The 19742-nt window shown below is 37.1% G+C and overlaps 1 pseudogene; it reads left to right on the top strand.

Annotated features, from left to right (window-relative positions):
* Positions 1-5614: 5614 nt before the first annotated feature.
* Positions 5615-19742, top strand: part of LOC122348560 — a 50900-nt pseudogene continuing 36772 nt past the window's right edge.

The following is a 19742-nucleotide window of genomic DNA, read 5'->3' on the forward strand; positions in this document are numbered from 1 at the left end:
AAACGCTCCGGGACGGCTTCAGTTTTTTAAAGTGCCCAGTCGCTGATCCTGGATTTTTTTCCCACAGTTCATAGCCAGCGTCGCTACAGCGTAAGAGGAGAGAATGACGATGGTGGACCCCACGAAATGCGAGGAGGCCCCGCGAGCCGGGACCTTCAGGGCCCTCCGTGGTATGGGTCCATCGGGACGAGGTAATGTGTGAGACACAGATTCCATGATCGCCGTCAGGAGGAGATACGGTTCGCCTTCGAGAGAGCTGGAGCTGCAGAAGTAGCTTTACAACGAAGACGCTTCAGGCTCGGCTGAGACGCGCGTCCATTCATTAACACTGCGTCCTTCTGTCCGCTCCTTCCTTTATAATCCTGGCCCCATCCCGCCCTCATGACACGCATCAAATCCCTAAATTGGCCCAGCGTCTGTGTGCGTCAATGGGATGTGGCACAGATAGCACAACAGAGGTCAGCTAAAGCGGGATCGCACAGTCAGACGCGTCTGGGTTTAATTCTTTAAGAGGAGTCCAGCAAGGCTCTGTAATGCAGAGAAGGGATTGGAGCGACGGGAAGTCTCACACTAACACTATTAGTCTAAAGAACGTGACAGGAGCCCGAACCAACATTGTGTCGAGTCAAAACTGTTTTGTTTTTCTTAAAAATAGCTCAACACACCATCATTTTCTGAAAAACATTGTATTTTAAAACAAATTGCATGTTTTTATCCAACTGATCCAGACAGATAGATAGATAGATAGATAGATAGATAGATAGATAGATAGATAGATAGATAGATAGATAGATAGATAGATAGATAGATAGATAGATAGATAGATAGATAGATAGATAGATAGATAGATAGATAGATAGATAGATATAGATAGACAGATAGATAGATAGATAGATAGATAGATAGATAGATAGATAGATAGAGATAGATAGATAGACAGATAGATAGATAGATAGATAGATAGATAGATAGATAGACAGACAGACAGACAGACAGACAGATAGACAGACAGACAGACAGACAGACAGACAGACAGACAGATAGATAGATAGATAGATAGATAGATAGATAGATAGATAGATAAACAAGTAAATAAAATGCATACTATAAATATATTAAACATTTAACAATATTAATACAGTTAATTACAATATTTCATAATAATGATGTTTGTAAAAATAATATATAATGATATTTAATAATTTAATAATAATTAATAGTGATGATAAATGACGTGTTATTTATATTTATTCATCTATCTAAATAGATAACAATTCATTGTATATATATATATATATATGTGTGTGTGTGTGTGTGTATATATATATATATATATATATATATATATTTTTTTTTTTTTTTTTTTTTTAATTTACTTTTCAAAAGACAGATAACTGTTTTTAATGTGTGTTTTAGTATAGCGTGTTAGTTAGCTGTATTTTTTAACCTAATCAGTTTTTAGAAAATGTCAAAAATACATTTTGCTTAATTAATAAATACTTAGGACGTAAATATATAAAAAAGTCAATTAAAAACAAACAAAAATAAATTGCTTATTTTTTATACATATTATAACACAAACAAATCTATAAATGCAACTTTAAACTTAAAAATTTAATACAAAACATATATATATATATATATATATATATATATATATATATATATATATATATATATATATATGTATGTATGTCTTTTTTATAAAACTAATCCCAAGCTTGTAGGATTGAGGATGTTGAAGGTAGCCTATATAAAGAGTCTGACTCATCTATAGATTCTTTAAACTGGTCATGTCTGATTGAGGACAGTACGAGGTGATGTGAGTCGATGCCACGGTGCTGTAAATAATCATGTGACACAGGAAACACTAGAGTCACCCTTAAAGCCTTAATCCTGTTTGGTGTGTACGTGTGTGTGTGTGTGTGATTCAATGAGGCCCACTTTTCACAATCAGTAAATGACTAACTGCTTTTTTCATCACTATTCACTGTGAATTATGACAACATGTATATATTTTTTTTATTTTAGCGAATGAAAACGAGAACGCTGATGAACAGCTCTCCCCATGGGTGCCGCTAGAAATGTGTCTGCGTACAATTCACGTTCGACAATGATTTTTAATTTACATTTTTCATTTCACGCGCCGCATTACCTCCTATCCTTTATAAAGACTCGATGCAGCAATAATTGTAAATGTGTTGATGTAACTATAATTCACCTGTGACTAATCTAATTACCCGTCTCAGTAAAGGCTGAAGAGAGCGCTCTGTCCTTGGCACCGCCGGCTCACTTCTAGAACTATTCTCCATGTGACACAGCAATTAGTGCAAGGAAAGAGACTCCTTTGCGGCCATTAGGATGACTTTCCGATTTAATAAACAGTCATTTATGTACAATTTTTTTTTTTTACTCCAACAGATCAAATTTCTTGAGTGAATGACTCTGAAAGTCCACTTGGCTCAGTTTGGAATACTCTTCATTATTTGATTGAATTGTCAGAGTATTGTTTTGCTGCTTTGTTTTCTGTCACATTAATCAGCAGCACCTGTTCCCCATCAGCACCAAATCTTACTTTTGCTTTGTTTAACTTCTGTAGTATTTATGCGTTGTCTTTCAGTTTTGTTTGATTTGTGTTTGCTTTGCCTGCTCGCGTTGTTCGTCTGGTTTTGTGAATTGCTTTGAGTCAGTTTTTAGTTTAGTTTAGTTTCGTTTGATGTTTGCCTTTTGTTTTAACTTTGTTTAGGTTCATCTAGTTTTGTTTGCCTGTTTCCAGCTTTATTTTCTTTGGTTTAGCTTGGTCTTGTTCGCTTTCAGTTTCATCTAGTCGTTTTGGGTTTTTTTTCATTTGCCTTTTATTCTGCTTTGTTAGTTTCATCTAGTTTTTAAATCATTGTTTAGTGTCATTTAGTGCGTGTTTTAAGTTCAGCTTCGTCTGGTTTAGTTCACCAAGTGTTTTATGCAGTTTCTTTTTAATTTTGTGGTGTGTGGGTGTTTTCTTTTTTCTTTATTAAACTGGATATTTCCTGGAGACATGTCATTTCTACTGTCTACCAACAGATGTCAATGTTAATTCTTTCATTTGATGGTAAGCCAAGTGTGTGTGTGTGTGTGTGTGTGTGTGTGTGTGTGTGTGTGTGTGTGTGTGTGTGTGTGTGTGTGTGTGTGTGTGTTGTGCCAGATACCGAACTTAAAGCTAACATTATCGGTAAAGTTACACACACAAAAAAAATTAAAAAATCACGTGACACAACTTGCCCATTGGTATCTAATTTGACCGAAAAAACACTGTTTTGAAAATTGCATTATATGCATTTCATTATTTGGATGTACCATTGTTTTCAGAACAGACCTGCAGCACATTTTTGGGTTGAAAAGCGTGTACGTCTTCACCCGTTTCACACTTTCCAGCTTCTAAAATCTGGCAAACGGCGTTATAAAGTGATCAGTGGTGCTCGGTGTATGTGGATGGTTCGACGTGGTGTCCTGTGGTGTTTGTCTTTCTCTCACGTAATGGTTTCTACGGCAGCAAAGCTTTTGATTAGAGATTCCTCGTGGGTGCATCTTTTCTTGTATGGCTGATTGCGTTCTGCTTGCCCACAGCTTTTGTGCGTGTGTGCGAAAATGAGAGAATGTGTGTGAGGGAGCCAGTGTGCCGTTTAATGTTCACAGAAACACTAGCACATTCGCTCAGCGGATAGAGATGTCATCCATTCAGATACTGTAAGAACTGACAGTGTGTGTACTCGTAAAACAAAAGCCCTCAACGGACTAAATGGTGTTTTGTGAAATTCAAAGACCGTCGGTAGGTTTATATGAGGGGTGGGTTTGAGGAAAGGAAATAGTTTGTACCATATCAAAACCATTACGCCTATAGAGTGCATATACAAGTGTGTGTGTGTGTGTGTGTGTGACAATATGTATTGTTATTGTAGCATTCATTTTTTTTTTGTCTATGCAAATTTGTACTCGTTAGCCAATAAAAATACAATTCTAATTGTGCACTCACTCATGCACTTAACTAAACCTATTTTAATCACTATTCAAATGCTTAATTGGTTTCTTGTCAAACTAACATTTATTTCCTCGTTCTAATTATGTAACTGGGCAGTTAATCAAAAATTACATAAAATCTTCCCTTTTTTTTTTAAGTTTCTAGCTTGCATCTTTTATATGTATGATGCAAACTAGAAAAAATACGATATCTCTATACCGTATGCATATATATGTATATAAAATCCTCACAATGCAACCCATTTGATTTAACTTAATATATATCAACATGTAGTATATTAATAGAACATATTATATTAGAGAACAGAAGTATATTAAGAAAATGACAAAATGTATAATCTTAAATTATATTTAGATATATTTAATGCGTTAAATATCAATTTTATACATTAAAATAGACATTGTTTACTTCAAGTATACTGTGGTTGTTTAAATGTTGTCATAATAATGGACTTTACTCTGAGAGAACAGCATCTGTTTTTGCTCATTTCTGTGTCTAAGATGTTTCTAGGATACGGCACGTTCTACCATTGTCATTGTTTGACTCTGTTGTCATTGTCAGGTGGACAATCCATCTCAACAAACAAGCTCAAAGGAAGTCTATTGTCTCTCAGTGAAATAGGTACACAGATTTCATCTTTAATTTAATTTACAAGGAACCCATTTTGCGCGCTTTTATCCAAGTCTAATATTTACAACAGCGATTCATTTTTAGACACACAAACAGACATGGACACACACACACACACACACACACACACTCTGTCGTTCAGATGGGCCCTGTGCTCTTAACAATTGCTTTGAATGTACCCATAACTCTCTTTTTCTAGTTTGCATCATTCTGTAGTTATTCTGTAGTTTTTTTTCTTCTGTACAATTTATTTCAGTTTTAGTTACTGTACATAATGAAAAGGAGAATGTTTGAATTTTGTTTATAAAATATGACACATTATGTTCAGTTTAAGCATTGTAAGAGACACACACACACACACACACACACACACATATATATATATATATATATATATATATATATATATATATATATATAATACAAACAGAATTAAATACACATACACAGTATTAGTATATATTTACATTTTTATTATATTTTTATTATATAAGTATATTTGTATGTTTGCATATCTATATATATATATATATATATATATATATATATATATATATATATATATATATATATATATATATATAAAATATATAATAGTATTTTAAATAAATACTTTACTATTATTACAATTAATAATAAGAATAAATAATTTAATAAAACATTATTTTATTAAAATGGTTAATTAAAATGTATACTCGCATATTAAACATTTTATGCATAACACGATAGACTTTTTAAAGTGACCCTAGAGCTGTTCTCAGATCGTTTTAGTTTAAAAACCTTCCCAGAATTCCCAGCTCCGACTGCACTGGTAAGTGAGATGCACTACGTAGGCGCCACCTACACAGGTTTACTCCCGCTCAGAGCTCGAAGGGTTAACGTGCTTCTCCCTCGGTGTGAGGAGATACATTACACACACACACACACACACACACACACACACACACGCTCGTATGTATTCTCCAGGCTAGTGCACAGTGTGTATGTGGATCCCTCAGCAGCAGAGGCGGTAGTAGCTAGTGCACTCATTTGACGCGCACTCATCAGTGCAGCACGGGAAGGGATGCTTACTGTACTTCATTCAGAAAGAAGCTCTCGGCGCCAATCAGAGCAGGATGCATTTCACATAAACGATGCCATTACTGCTCCAGCTGCCAGCGAACATGATATGATGGCGATGTCCTCCGGGGGACGGACTGTGGTCCATTAGTCTCGTTAGTGCTCCAGATGTCCGAAAGGACCGCTCTCCGAAAGCTCGGCGATCAGGATCACTCGAGATGAACCCTTTACTCGTTCCTAGCCGGGCACTTTGACCCCGCTAGCTGCGTTTTAACCGGTATAAAACGACATTCTGGTTTATTTCAAACAGTTAGCCGGCGCACTTCACAGCAGCCGGGTGCGTGTTTATGTGTCTCGCGCATCGCTTTGCAACGCCCATGATCTTCTCTAACGTTAACGCTACCTGAGGAGGGAAATGCCAAGGGGAGAAACTTTTGAACGTCAGCTGTAGGCGCCTGTCACCACGTGGACTCGGATGTGATCGGTAAAGGGTTTTTTTTTTTTTTTTTTAGACCGACGAGACGAGATGAGCGATGCCATGGATGACTCCGGTATCATCCGCCGGCGCAGGATGCAGGTGAGGTGGCGTTGTGTCTGATTTTAGTTTACAAACTTGATTGCGTTATAGATATGCGTGCGATTACGTTTTTACATCCGATATAAAATTTCTCTATATCTGACATATCGGCCGGAATCGATATTGTGAGAAATCACAGCTGTATGATCGAGGGACCAATCGGAAACGCCGTCGGTCTGTCAATCATTTGGCGCTGTCAGGTTTGCTGACACCGGATTGGTCGGTGCGTCTTGGGAGGCGGGGTTGTGGAGTGGGCGTGTTATTTAAGTTGGCAGAAGTTAGCAAAACGTATTTTAATTCCAATAGATAAGCGATGGAGTTTTTTCGGCTTAAAAGGCAAAAACGTATCATATAATTGGTCAACATGCGTTATTACTATATTTACAGGGAGTAAAATGGCAGCGTAAATGTAAAGTGCGCAAAAAAAACACCCAGGTTTACATTCAAAGATATAATGTGAATGCAAATTGAACTAGTTTTTTTTTTTACTCAGTTCACTTTTTAGTACATTTAAAGTCTTCATGAGTAAATCTCACCGAACGTATAAAGAAAAAAATTATGTGGCTTGAATATTTCCATTTGCTAACGTTTAAAACTTTTCTTAACTCCAGTTCTTTGCCCAAAAGAATGTAAACGTGAAGTGTTATCTAAACCATAATAGTTAGATTAGATTTGTTTTCATTGTCAGTTACTCACTAGTCCCGGCGTACACACAGGAGTTCATATTTGCTTTGTGGTTTGGGAGTTATTGTTTTCATCTCCACTTCTTGCCCAGAGCAACATAAACATTAAAAAAAAAACATAAAAGAGGTTTCGAGTTGTCGTATCATTGTTGGTACAGTGCGGAAACCATCTGCTGTTATATGCAGTTAAAACAAAATGCTCACGTATTGCTTTCGCTTCCCTTCTTTCATTGCTGAAAATAAACAAGCCGTTTTGGAGCTCCAGCTGATCAGGGTTTCAGAGCGCCCCAGACAGCTAGACGTTTCGCAAGAGGTCGGCACCTTTCGGTTCCTTTACTGGAAAGTTTGAGAACTTAGTACTTTTTGTACTTGAGCCTGAAGTCCTGCTCAGCAGTATTAGCTGCTCATCGACAGCGGCTTTTAACAATCTGCAACTGAAATTAAGAGCGTAACTTAATGCGTTTCATTATGTGCCAATAATTATAATTAATTTCAGCGAAAAATGGCTCAGTATTGTGAACACTTGTAAAAAGAATCGAGCCATTTCAATGAGGAATAAAGCATACCTTGATCCCTTTTGTGATAATAGACTTCATTGTATTGTTAAAACGTACAGCGCCTTTCAAAACTTCCTCATCTGATAAAAAAAGAGCGTTATTGAAGCTAAGCTGTAAAATTATAGTTTTAACGCAATTAACACGTATTCGGTGTTAATCTTTAAATATGATTGGCTTGATTTTTTCATTATTTTCAATTATGAGTGTCAGGGTTTCATTCGGGCTTCACAAAGAGGCTGTTGTTGAAAAAGCATCCATCGACAGGCAACCTTCAGCTCATGTTTAAATGCGGCAAAAGAAGACATTTTCCTAGAAGTCTTGAATGCACAGCGTTTAATTAAAAAAGCAGATCGGAAACGGAGTCATAGAAAAACGAAATTACTGTTTAAAATACTTGTTTTCCTTAAAACCCCCCCCACTAAAATTATAATTGGACCTAGGGGTGAAATATTATATGATAAAAATACGAACATTTAAAAAGTTCTCTCTAGGCCTAATGAAAACATTAACATAATTTCACTCTCATATTCAGGATCTATACCCCACGAGGCTCTTATCCAGGTTTGTAGTCTGCTTTCTGCCAAAAAGCCATCTGGATCTATTAGATGCGAAGTTGCAATGGCTTTCAGCCCGCTAAGCATTATGGGAGATTAAATGCAGACCGCAAATTAGTGGTTGCTTTCAGGGATGCCAGGGAGTTTTGAGCAACCCGAGGCTTGGGTTTAGGGAGCACTTCTGAGAAATCTGTCCGCCTGGGAACCGGCCCCTAGGGAATTCTGGGAAGGCGGCTTCGCTATTGGTATCGGATGCAGCTTTGTTGCGTAAAGGTGCATCAAAGCAGACAGTTAGTAAACGCTTGGATCAGTGCGCGTGCATATGGGTTGCACGGATTTAACCAACAACCACTTTGATTCTTGTATTGTAAAAGCTCACTGAGGCGTAGGTTTACAGGAAATGCTCGCGAAAACATACGCGCACGCGTTCGAGTCCATACCGTCGAGCACTCAGAGCCTCCTGGGCTGGATATTGAGACGGGCTTTAGGGAGGGTCAGATTTTCCTGGGAAAAACATAGCTTGCTCTTCAAGCACCATTAGGAAGTTAATGGGAGCTTTGCAGCTTACAGCCTCGGGGAATAAATGTCATAGAATGTACGTATGTTTATGTAAATTAGGGTTGGGTGAAAAAAAGAAAAGATGATATTTTTTAGCCATTTGATGATTTTCAATATCTCTCTCAGTATAATGTGATATTTATATAAATGCAAGAAATGAAGAGTTTTTTTAGTTACGTTTTAACCAGACTGCAGTTTTCCGCGTGTTTGGTCACTAAATTAAAAGTATATTTTTATTGTATTCATTTGTTTTACATGCATTGGAGTACATAGCAAATAAAAATAAAAAATACACCACTCTTCAAAATGCTCATAAATATAATAAAATAGTCATTTGTAAAAATTTTTACAGTTTCAAATAAATATTTTCAGTTTTAATTAATTTCAACATTTTCAGCATCTTCGCTCCAGTCGTCTGCGTCACAAGTTCCTTCAGAAATCATTCTAATATGCAGATTTCCGTCTCAAAAGATATTTTTAAATTATTATTATTATCAATAATAATATTAATATTATTGTTATCAATTTTGAAAACTTAATAGTACTTTTTAAAATAATGACTAAAATGAATCGTTCCGTTAGGGTTTTGAATCTGATTCATCTAAATGAATCATCAGTCGTAATTATGTATTGTTACATTTATATATTACATTTATAATATTTATATTACATTTCTATAAAAAAACTGTATTGAGTTGACTTAAGAAATGCCATTTATGTAGCTATTTGGATCCTATTTTTAAAAACAAAACCTAAAAGAATGATCAGAAAGTGTCTCTTGTTTACATACAGGTATCTGACGTACCTTTTTATTCTGGCTGCTAAGAGTTTAAAAAAGTGATTTAGTACATACTCTATGGCGTATATTTATGGAGTAATTTCTGCCTTTGATTGACAGCCTAGTCTGGCAGTGCGGCGACTCTGTTATTACCCTCATCCCTCTTTTCCATCCCTCGTTTTATCTTCAGTTGGAACGATAGGGCTTTCTCTTTCTCCGGGCATGGAGCCCAGTCTGTTTCATTAGTCTCGGCTGCAGGCTGGATGTTATTCATCACCGGTCTGGAAGTTCACAGACTTAATGAGCCCGGTGTTTGTCAATATCGTCTTTTGCCATTATGTCAAGTGCATGCAATGGATATGTTTCTCCCTGCGTCTTGTATCGATTCAGTTCGCAGCCGCTCCACAGGGCGTGAGAGAAACACATCCTCGGGACGGTGGCTGCGTCCCAGTTTGCACGCTCATTTGAATCAAGTACAGGGATGTCATCGCATCGTGAAATTGACCGGTTTTCGATGTCAGATATCGCGTTAGCACGAAATCGCTGATCGATAGCTATTCAGGACCGCAGCGGATGACCGAAAGACACTAGGGATCGAGATTAAGTTGAAATAACAAATGTCACCCCAGCCTTTGATAAAGATGGGAGAAGGTGGCCTCTCTTTGTGACCTTTGACCTAAACAAATGAAAACTAACGAATGAATAATGAAGACGCTGCAGAGAATCCTTTTGCTTTTTTTTCCTCTCACTGTTCTTAGAATAGAGTTCAAAGAGGAGAGCAGAACTACATGAAAATGTAAATGAAGTGCGGCTGTAGAGAAAATAACAGCTTCTTTTTCCCGCTCTCTCACTCCCCGCAGAGAGGAGCAGGAAGATGCGGAGAGCACTGCACAACTTTAGGATTTCGTCTAAGAGATTAAGCCGCACACAGTCTCGAAATGAAACACGAAGCCCTGATTTTTAACCTTGTGAGATTCCTCACTCGTACGTCTAAATAGTCAGAATATAAACACTTATTAAAGGTGTACGGCAGTGATTCAGGATGGGCCATAAACGTGCCTTGGAAAACGTACGGGTTGCAGCTTTAAATAATACAAATTGCAGACAAAATGTAATAAATACAGTGCAGAGGTATTTAAAAATTCAACGCATTGAAGGCAGATGGGTACCATCTGGTGGAGAAAATAAAGAAAACCATACAGTGTGTAATATTATGGTGTGATCACTAGATGCCTGTATAGAGGAGAGATGAGCTATTATTTTATAGGCAAGGGAATATATTTTTCACCTGTGCAGCAGGCAAAAAGTCACCTAGAACGCTGTAGAAACGGCATAGCAATGCTGTGGGAACCGCGCTCGACTCCCTAGCAAATATTTCACCGCCATCTCTCACATTTTCTTGTAAAATCTTGTACAATTAGAAAATAGAGGCTCATTTGAATAAGCGAGGCATCGACCCGCAGAGGACTTTAAAGGGTTCGGTCTTTTTTTCCTGTGTGATGAATTGACCTGCTTCCCCTTCATTGTTTCGTTGGCCTCATTTGTCAGCTGCTGCTTCCTTTCTATTTATTTATCAGTGTCTGTTATATTTTCTATTATATTTTTATATGGAAAAGCAGAGTCTTTAAAATGAAATATTTAGAAATCTTATGAAATTGAAAATAACAATATAATTCAGTGTTAATAATTAAGTTATATATATATATATATATATATATATATATATATATATATATATATTATATATATATATATATATATATATATATAGTAATATTTATTATAGTATATTTTGATACTCCAACATGCACAAAAAATACAAAATAAATATAACAGACAATATGACAATAAATAAATAAAATAAATAAATAAACATTATGATATAATGTAAAAAATAAGACCGCTGAAGAAAAAACAAAACATAACTGAATATTTACATTAAAACTTGAAGCTGTGGTTTCCAGAACTCTCTCTAAATAAATAGCAACATTTTTAGGTTTTACAGATTAATGCAAGATAAACCCCAAGAACATAACTGCTAGAAAAAGAAATGCTTATTTAAATAAAAAAATGTAAAAATTAAATATGAGATATTACACAGACTTCTGAGAATGTGTATTTACTTTTTTTATGTAAATCTATCTTTCTGGTTTTTAATTTATATTTTCATTTAATTTCATTTTCGATTTAACGAGAGCAGTTTTAGTTTCCGTGAACAATAACATCACTGGTATAAATCTATACCAAACACATCAGCTATGTTTTTATTTTTTTGCGTGGTACAGCTTATATGTTTATTAAATTGGTGGCTCGCTATAAAGCTCACTGCATAATTAATATTGTAGTATTATAGGACTCAAATCGCATTGCTCTTTTTTTTTACCATTCCAGTTGTTAATTCAAAGATTAAAGTATCCATGAAGTGTAGAGCAGCACTCTCTCGCATGCAGAGCGCCGCAGACTATTTGTCCACTTAATCCTCCATTAGTTCCTCAGCGGCGCCGGTCATGCTGGCAGGGAAGTCCTTGTCGCACACGATGTCATCAAAGTGAGTCACAGTGGGTGAAGTCATTTCCCTCCGACTGAAGCCCTTAGTGTACCATCACATGCACCAGCATGGCCTCTTTCCCGCTATCTAACATGCAAGCCCTCTCTCTCTCTCTCTCTCTCTCCAGACCTTGTTTGTGTAATTGGCCAGTTTAATGTTTTGGGGATTGTTGTCCCCTAAGTGCCGTCCTGCCTCTCAGAGATCTGAAGAGCATTATGGGTCATAATGAATGTCAGCTGGCATAAGATTATTCCAGTTTTGGTTTCATCAAGATATTTATGTCCTGAAGCAAACTGGTATTGAGCAGTTATCGATGGTATCATTTTACACTCTGTAATATAATCACTCGGTCTGTCTGTTCTGTCTCTCTTTTTCCAGAAGGATCTTCCCTTGCCCAGGAAGAGCAGCGGGTGAGTGTAGCAAATCCACTTTACCTGATTTAATTCTCCATTTGTTTGTCCAAATGTTGTCTGTGGGGCTTTTTTTTTTTTTTTGCTGAGACCCGGTTTAATGCGTAGTGAGTAAAAGCACTTTTCCCAAACCCAATCCGACACAAACACCCTCAGACTTTGTGTCTAATTTTTCACTACGCCTGTCAACATTGAAATGACTAGACGCGATGAATGAGAGTGACGGCTGAAGTTGGAAATCTGAGACCCGTCTTGCGTTTTTGCAGGTGAAAAAACACTTTTTTTGCTGTTTTTCCGACATCGGTGCGGTAATGCAGGATCGCAGTCATACTGAAGAGCAGCAATTCAGGAACACGGTGTTACGTCGGAGCATTTCTGCAGTGATACATTAGTGCAGGAATATAGCAATGCACTCGTGCGCCAATGCAAGGATACAGAAATACACTTGAAATACACGCTAGTGCAGCGATGCAGCGATACACTAATGCTGTGATGCAGCGACACACGTGCAGCGATGCACTAATGCAGCGATGCACTAGAGAGCAGTGGTTCGTAACCGGTGGTCAAAATGGATGCGCTCTGATTATTGTGTTAAAGACAGCGGGAGTGAACGCTACGTGCAAATAAACGCCAACGTCCACGCACAAGTGCATAGTGCAAGGCAAAAATAGTCTTATCAACTTAAAAGAGAGGAGAGAACACTTCACGTGTGTTTTTTTTATCATGTTGACTGTGCGTGCCTGCGTTATTTTGGCACTGCCGGCATCAGCAAAAGCCAAATCTGTGCAAGAAACTATACTCGCGCATACTTTTTGGCATCCACAGCGTATGCTGCTCAGCGAACGGCTGGCTTCGAAAAACACGAAACTTTTGACTTCAAGGAATAACCGCTTTAACACTCACGTTGACCCTTAAACAATGTATCATTTTAGCACCGGTCCGAAATGTGAAATCCCGTTCTGAAGCAACATCAGTTGAGAGCCAGCACTGTAGAGTCTGAGCCGTACAGATAGTGAAGGAGGCGCTGGCCTTGGTGCTGAACCCTTCTCTGGCGGGAGAGACTTCCCTGGACGTGCTTCCTCCTCATCTCTATGCCTCTCTATACCCGAACACTTGTCTGCGTGTTTTTCTGCCTGTTTATCGCCTATATATAGCACCACAGCACCTCCGTTTCACACATTTAGTGTCAAAGAGTGTGTGGGTTTTGTTAGCTCCTGTGAGAGTTTTGGCTTTTTGTGCGCTGATCGGATCCGAATGGCTGGTGTCTGTAATGGGCCACCACTGTTAGCATTCACATACCTGCTGTAAAGAGCCTCTCCAGCGAACGGCAAGCACATTATTTGTGCTCAAATGCGTGTGTGTGTGTGTGTGTGAATAGAGCCCTCTTGGGAGGTTTGTGAAGGAAACGCGGATGGGTTTTTGTAGGAAGATTATGGCAGCTAATAACGGATGGGTCTTTTGTGCTCAGTACGGGTCACGCTGTTTAATTGGGCTGATACAGTAGATTAATCAGCAGACGATCGATATGACATTTCCAGGACTGCTGAACCGTGCCAGCTATAATCAGGATACAGTCTCGGCCCAGACTGGGCCGCCGTGACTTTCAGAGCGTCGTACATCCACAAGCCTACGCAATGTTTTTTGTTATCTTTGGATTTTTTGTAATTATTGGCCTTTAATGTAATCGCATTCAGAATGCACACAGCATGTCTATGTGTAAGAAAAATAAGTTACGTTTATATTTTAGATTTTTATATATATATATATAATATAAATTATATGACGATAAATATATACTGTACACGTAAATGCATGTACCTTTTCAAAATACATAACGTATGTGTGTGTGTTTATATATACATAATAAGTACACGTAAATACGTATTTATTATTAATTTATTTTTCACAATCAATACTTTTTTTTTTATTTTATTTTTTTTTTTTAGCTTTTATTGTGTAATCATGTAATCAATAAAAAAGTATCTATCTATAGAGAAAAAATATTTAAATTTTTTTAATCTACGTCGTCTAGCCCTAGATCCCGCTGCGAGACTGGACAGGTCACACACGTCCTCCCTCCATCTATTATTCCAGGTCATATTTTCCCTTCTATGAATTTGACCCGGTAACTCCTAAAAGCTCATCTGCATCTCTCTCTCTCTCTCTCTCATCTATATTTCATCTCTCTTTCCACCATCCAGATCATTTATTATTGAAATGAGCAGCTTTTAATGTGTGTCTGGGCCCGTGCGCAGCTGAGAGAGTGTGCTCCGGGAGACGGCGGCCCTCCCAGTCCCAACAGACCCTCCCGACTGTGACATGACGCCATTCGAAGGTTCAGACAAGGTTTATTGTGGTGAGCTATCTAGGGCACAGAGATGATGTCAGTTCTTATATAGCCTGGCACACAGAGGGAGATGGGCGGGGCTCTGCAGCCACATCACAGAGAAATCAACCAATCAGATGCAAGCGTCCTAAAACCCTGTGGTGTGATCTCTGCATATGAAGCCAGTAATATAATGTGCTTCCCTCTTCTTTTGACTTAAACATAGGTAGCGAAGATTACTTTCGAACCGGAAATGTAATTTCTTCAAGCCACAATGATTCATTTAGCATGTTCTTAAAGAAATGTCCACACATCTGTATCGTTTTGCGGAATTGTTCTTATATTAAACAGAAAATATAAATACAGATTCCTGTTCGCTGTTATATACCACAATACTATATTTTAAATAACGTCTTAATGTGTTTTAAAAGTCGTGTGTTCACATATATTTGCATTTTTATTATAAAAAAGGAATCAACTCACATTTGTTGCAATAAAATTGTTTTTATTTCTTATTATACTTATTTTAATTAACATTCTTTAGTTTAAAAAGGATGAATCTTTTTTAAACACCTATATTTTCTGCGCAAAACGAAAGGTCCTTATGTTTAATCAGATCGTTTTGCTATATACGCTTGATTTTGGTCAAAATTACGTTTTTCTGAAAAAACTAAAAACTTTGATGCAGACACATAAATAAAAGATAATAATAACAGAGCAGCATATTAAAACACTAAAGACTGGATCAATGATGCTAAAAAATTCATCTTTGCATCAGGAATAAATTACAATTTAGCATATATTCAAATAAAAAACACTTGTTTTAAATGCAATGTTAATTTTACTATCTGTGTGCTATTACACATGCATTAAGATATATTTAATATCGTTGAATGGCTAAAAATATGTTGTCCAGCAATAAAGTGGACCGTCCGTGTTTATGGATCCAAATAGCCTATTTTATGAACAAGATCAACGTAATCTGTTCCTCTCTCTGTTTTTTTTTATCCCTCCCATGTGTGATTCAGATTTCCATTACCAGCGGCACAGTCCTGAGCCCTGAGCTCTGATAGGCTTTTAATGGCCACACACGCATGCTGACAGCCCTCCCTCGCTCTCTATCTCGCTCTCGCTCTCTTGCTGTCTTTACTTCCTGGCTTGGCACGTTACCCTTGAGAGCCACCTTCTCTCTCTCCTCTCTCTCTCTCTCTCAGTCAGTCAGTCAGCCTCACGCACTCAGACGAACCCGGAGCGTGTGTGAGGGAGGACGTGATGTGTCACGGCGTAGTCGGCTGCTCTCCGTGAGCGTTGTTTAAGTGTGTGTTGACACACTCGGCTGTCGCTGTCACTCTCATCGCCGCGCGCGCGTGCGTGTGTGTGTGTGTCTGCCAACCGGCCGTCCTGGATAGCAACATGTTCCGCCGAACCAAGAGGTAATCCAGAGAGAGAGAAAATTATTTGGCTCTCGCTCGCAGTTATGACTCATCAGAATGTGCTGCTTGTGGTGATTTTGTTGTTTTTGGCGATGATGATGATGATGGTGATGATGATGGTGATGATGCGCTGTGATTGTTTACACTGATGTCATCGTCTCTCGGCTGGTTCGTGGAGGGATGACAGCTTGTGTTTTGCAAGTGTGTGAGCATATGTGAGCTCGTGAGGTGAAGGAGTGACAGACCGATATATATCGGGTATCTTTTCTTATGTGGCCATTATCGGTTTTATATCGGCCGATAACCGGGTCCAAAACGGACTTTTTTTTGCCACACCTGCTAATGGTGGATTATTGATTTAGTAATAATATTTACGGTGTATGTCAAATTAAATAAAATAAATGAATAAAATAAACTAAAATGAAAAATATTTTCTGTCGCATAGCGGGAATTGGTTTATTATTAACCGGTTTATTATTGAATGTGAGCGGCATAACGGCATCGCGTGCAGTTTTTCATACGCAACATTTAATTAATGTAAATAATTTAATGTAGCAGTGATGCACTAAGTGTTTCTATTCATGAGGAATCCTGAAAAAAACACGGTTTCGTAAATATATTAAGCAGCAAAACACTGATGATAATAAGAACCATTATTAATAAATAAACACCAATAAAACAGCAGCAAATCAGCGCATTTGATTTCTGAAGGATTATGAGCGGCTGGTGTAATGATTCTGAAAATTCATCTTTGCATCCCAGGAGTAAATTACATTTTGAAATCTATTCAAATAGAAATCACTTATTTTAAATGGCAATAATAATTGGCATTATTGCAGTTTTGTTTGTATTTTCAGCAAACAAATGCAGCCTTAGTGAGAGTCTTGCGTTATAAATATCATATTGACCCCAGATCTTAGAATGAAGTATATCAGAGGAAAAATACACAAAACCTAACGCTTCTAATAATGATCTGATTAAACACAGATATTGACCAAAACTGATCATCTCAAAATTGTTCTTTATTGACATATAGGCTATACTCAGCCTGGCTTACTATAACACACAACATATTGGCTAATTGTATTAACCACTGATCACTCTGATCTCTGCATTTTTGGTATCGGAAAACTCGTATTGGTCGACAGCTTGTGTAAAACTGTGATTGACTGAATGTATATAGCTAAATTCCTTTTAAACTGCCTACACACACACACACACACACACACTTGGCATGAGAAGATATGGTAACAGCGACTACATTTGTTTATGTTTTGCGCATATGCTGCGTGTGCGTCCGTTTGTGTGTTTATATGTGTGATGTTGTGTGACAGAAGAGATTAAAGTGGCTTTGAACGTGTGTGTGTGTGTGAGTGTGTGTGTGTGTGTGTGTGTGTCGTCTTTCTCTCTCTTCATCTCTGTCTGTCCCCCACGGTGCTCCATTCTGTCTGAACTGACGCTGTCAAGCCATGTTCTGCTGTGTGTGTGTGTGTGTGTGTGTGAGTGTGTGTGTGTGTGTGTGTGTGTGTGTGTGTGTGTGAGAGAGAGAGCGAGGGCTTATGAATAGTTAAAGTTCAATTATTTTGCTAAGCGCTGCAGAAAAGATGAATTTACTTCTCATTGCAGGAGTAGTTCACTCAAAAGATATTTTATTCTACTTTTCTGGTGTTCCTTTGTCAGTGTGATCGCACCTGATGACCCCGCTGAACCTGAGCTATTATTATTCATGTTAGGATTCTCTTTTTAGCCGTTGCTCCGTTCACGGACCTGACCGAGGAGTTGGTTAAGGTTTTATTCTGTGAGCAAAAAGGCATATTACTCTATTAACGATCAGTCAAAAATCAATGTGTTTTGAGGAAATAAATCTATACCATATGCATTTTTTTTTTATATATAAGTGTATTTAAATATTTTATTTTATTATTTTATTTTATTTTACAGGTGTTTAGTTTACAGAGCTATATAAATACTATATAATTCATTTATAGACATGTAACTCTCGCTTTAGCTTTTTATTGTATTTAGTTCTAACTGATTTGTTTTTATCTCTGTTTTATTTTATATATTTAGTTATATTTAGCTATTCAGTTTATAGAGGTATGTAAATCCGAAATATTTCATCATATTTCAGTAGCTGTTTTATTCGATTTTATTATTAGAGGTATATAGATATTTGATCATATTGGAATACTTTATTTTATTTGTTTAGCTTTTCTATTTAATTTTATTTAATTTACATTTTACAGATATACACAGCTAATCCAGATATGTAAATCCAAAATGTTGCACCAATCTTTTCGATTTTGTATTTCATTTTTATTTTACATTTTACATCACAGCTCTGGACAGTTTGCTTGGGATTGCGCACAAAATGAAATTTTTATAGCCGGAAGCGTTTTTCCTCACACGTTTGTGTTCAGATGATGTTTTGGGAAAGCGTGTTTTGATATTTTGTTGCTGTCTCTGGGAGTTTAGTGCATCGTGTTGCTCCGTGCCGCCGATGCCTTCATGGAGAAAACAGGCAGCGAGGAATATGAATGAGAGGAGTGAACAGAAAGTATGAGCCTGAGGAGATGTCTTGGCCTATATTTGAGAACAGTGAGCGGGTTAACTCTCTCTAAAACACCTGCTCAAGAGTTTCTCTCTCTTCATCCTGCACTTCCCTTTCTTACTGACTCATTACTGTGCTTTCCATCTAAAGAGACGAGCTTTCAGGGCTGTGTTTGCAAAGTTGGTTCACTTATTTATGCTTTTTTGAATTTACTTGGAAGCAGTGTACGATCATCGGATGCTACATGCGCTTATTATTACTTTTTTTACAAGCGTCCACGATGAAGGCAGCTCTCCCAGAGGAAGGGGGGGGGTCAGAAGAGCTTGTTAGCATTTAAAGGAACATGCACCGGAAAGCGGATCTCGGTGAACGGAGCTGATTTTGACAGGGTACAGATGTTTTTACACTACCTTTGAGAAACCGTGACCAACTTCTCATTAAGACCAATCATATCAACCTGGGAAAATGGGCATCCGATGACCCTTTAAACATTATTCATTCATGTACTTGTATGTATGTAGAACAAACCTGTTAAGTGGTTACCTGAAATAGATCTAATCTTGCATTTAATGTAACTATACAGTAAAATATTGAGAAGTTCTTGGGAATGAAAAAGAATAAAAGTATTTTATAATGTAAAATGTAAATTCACATTCTCATAATTCTGTGCAATACCTCATATTATATATATATATATTTTTTTTTATTAAAATAATTGTTTCTTTTTAATTTGTTTCTATAAATTATGTTCATTGAGGTCGTATTACATCTAATCTGTAAAACCTAAAAATGTTGCTGAAATATTTATTCTGGGAATGTTCGGGAAACCACAGCTGCCGTTTTTAATGTAAATTTTTAATGTAAATTAATTTTTAATGATTTTTTTATTATTATTGGCATATGACAGTAATCTATCTGTCTGTCTGTGTCTGTTATATTCATTTAGTATTTTTGTGGAGTATTAATAAATAATATAATATTATATTTACTACATTATAGTAAAAATACTTGGCAGTAATATATAATTGTAATAAATAGTAACACAATTTTTTTATTGCCTTTT

Source organism: Puntigrus tetrazona, chromosome 1 (genome assembly GCF_018831695.1).
Source record: "Puntigrus tetrazona isolate hp1 chromosome 1, ASM1883169v1, whole genome shotgun sequence".
Taxonomy (NCBI): Eukaryota; Metazoa; Chordata; class Actinopteri; order Cypriniformes; family Cyprinidae; genus Puntigrus; species Puntigrus tetrazona.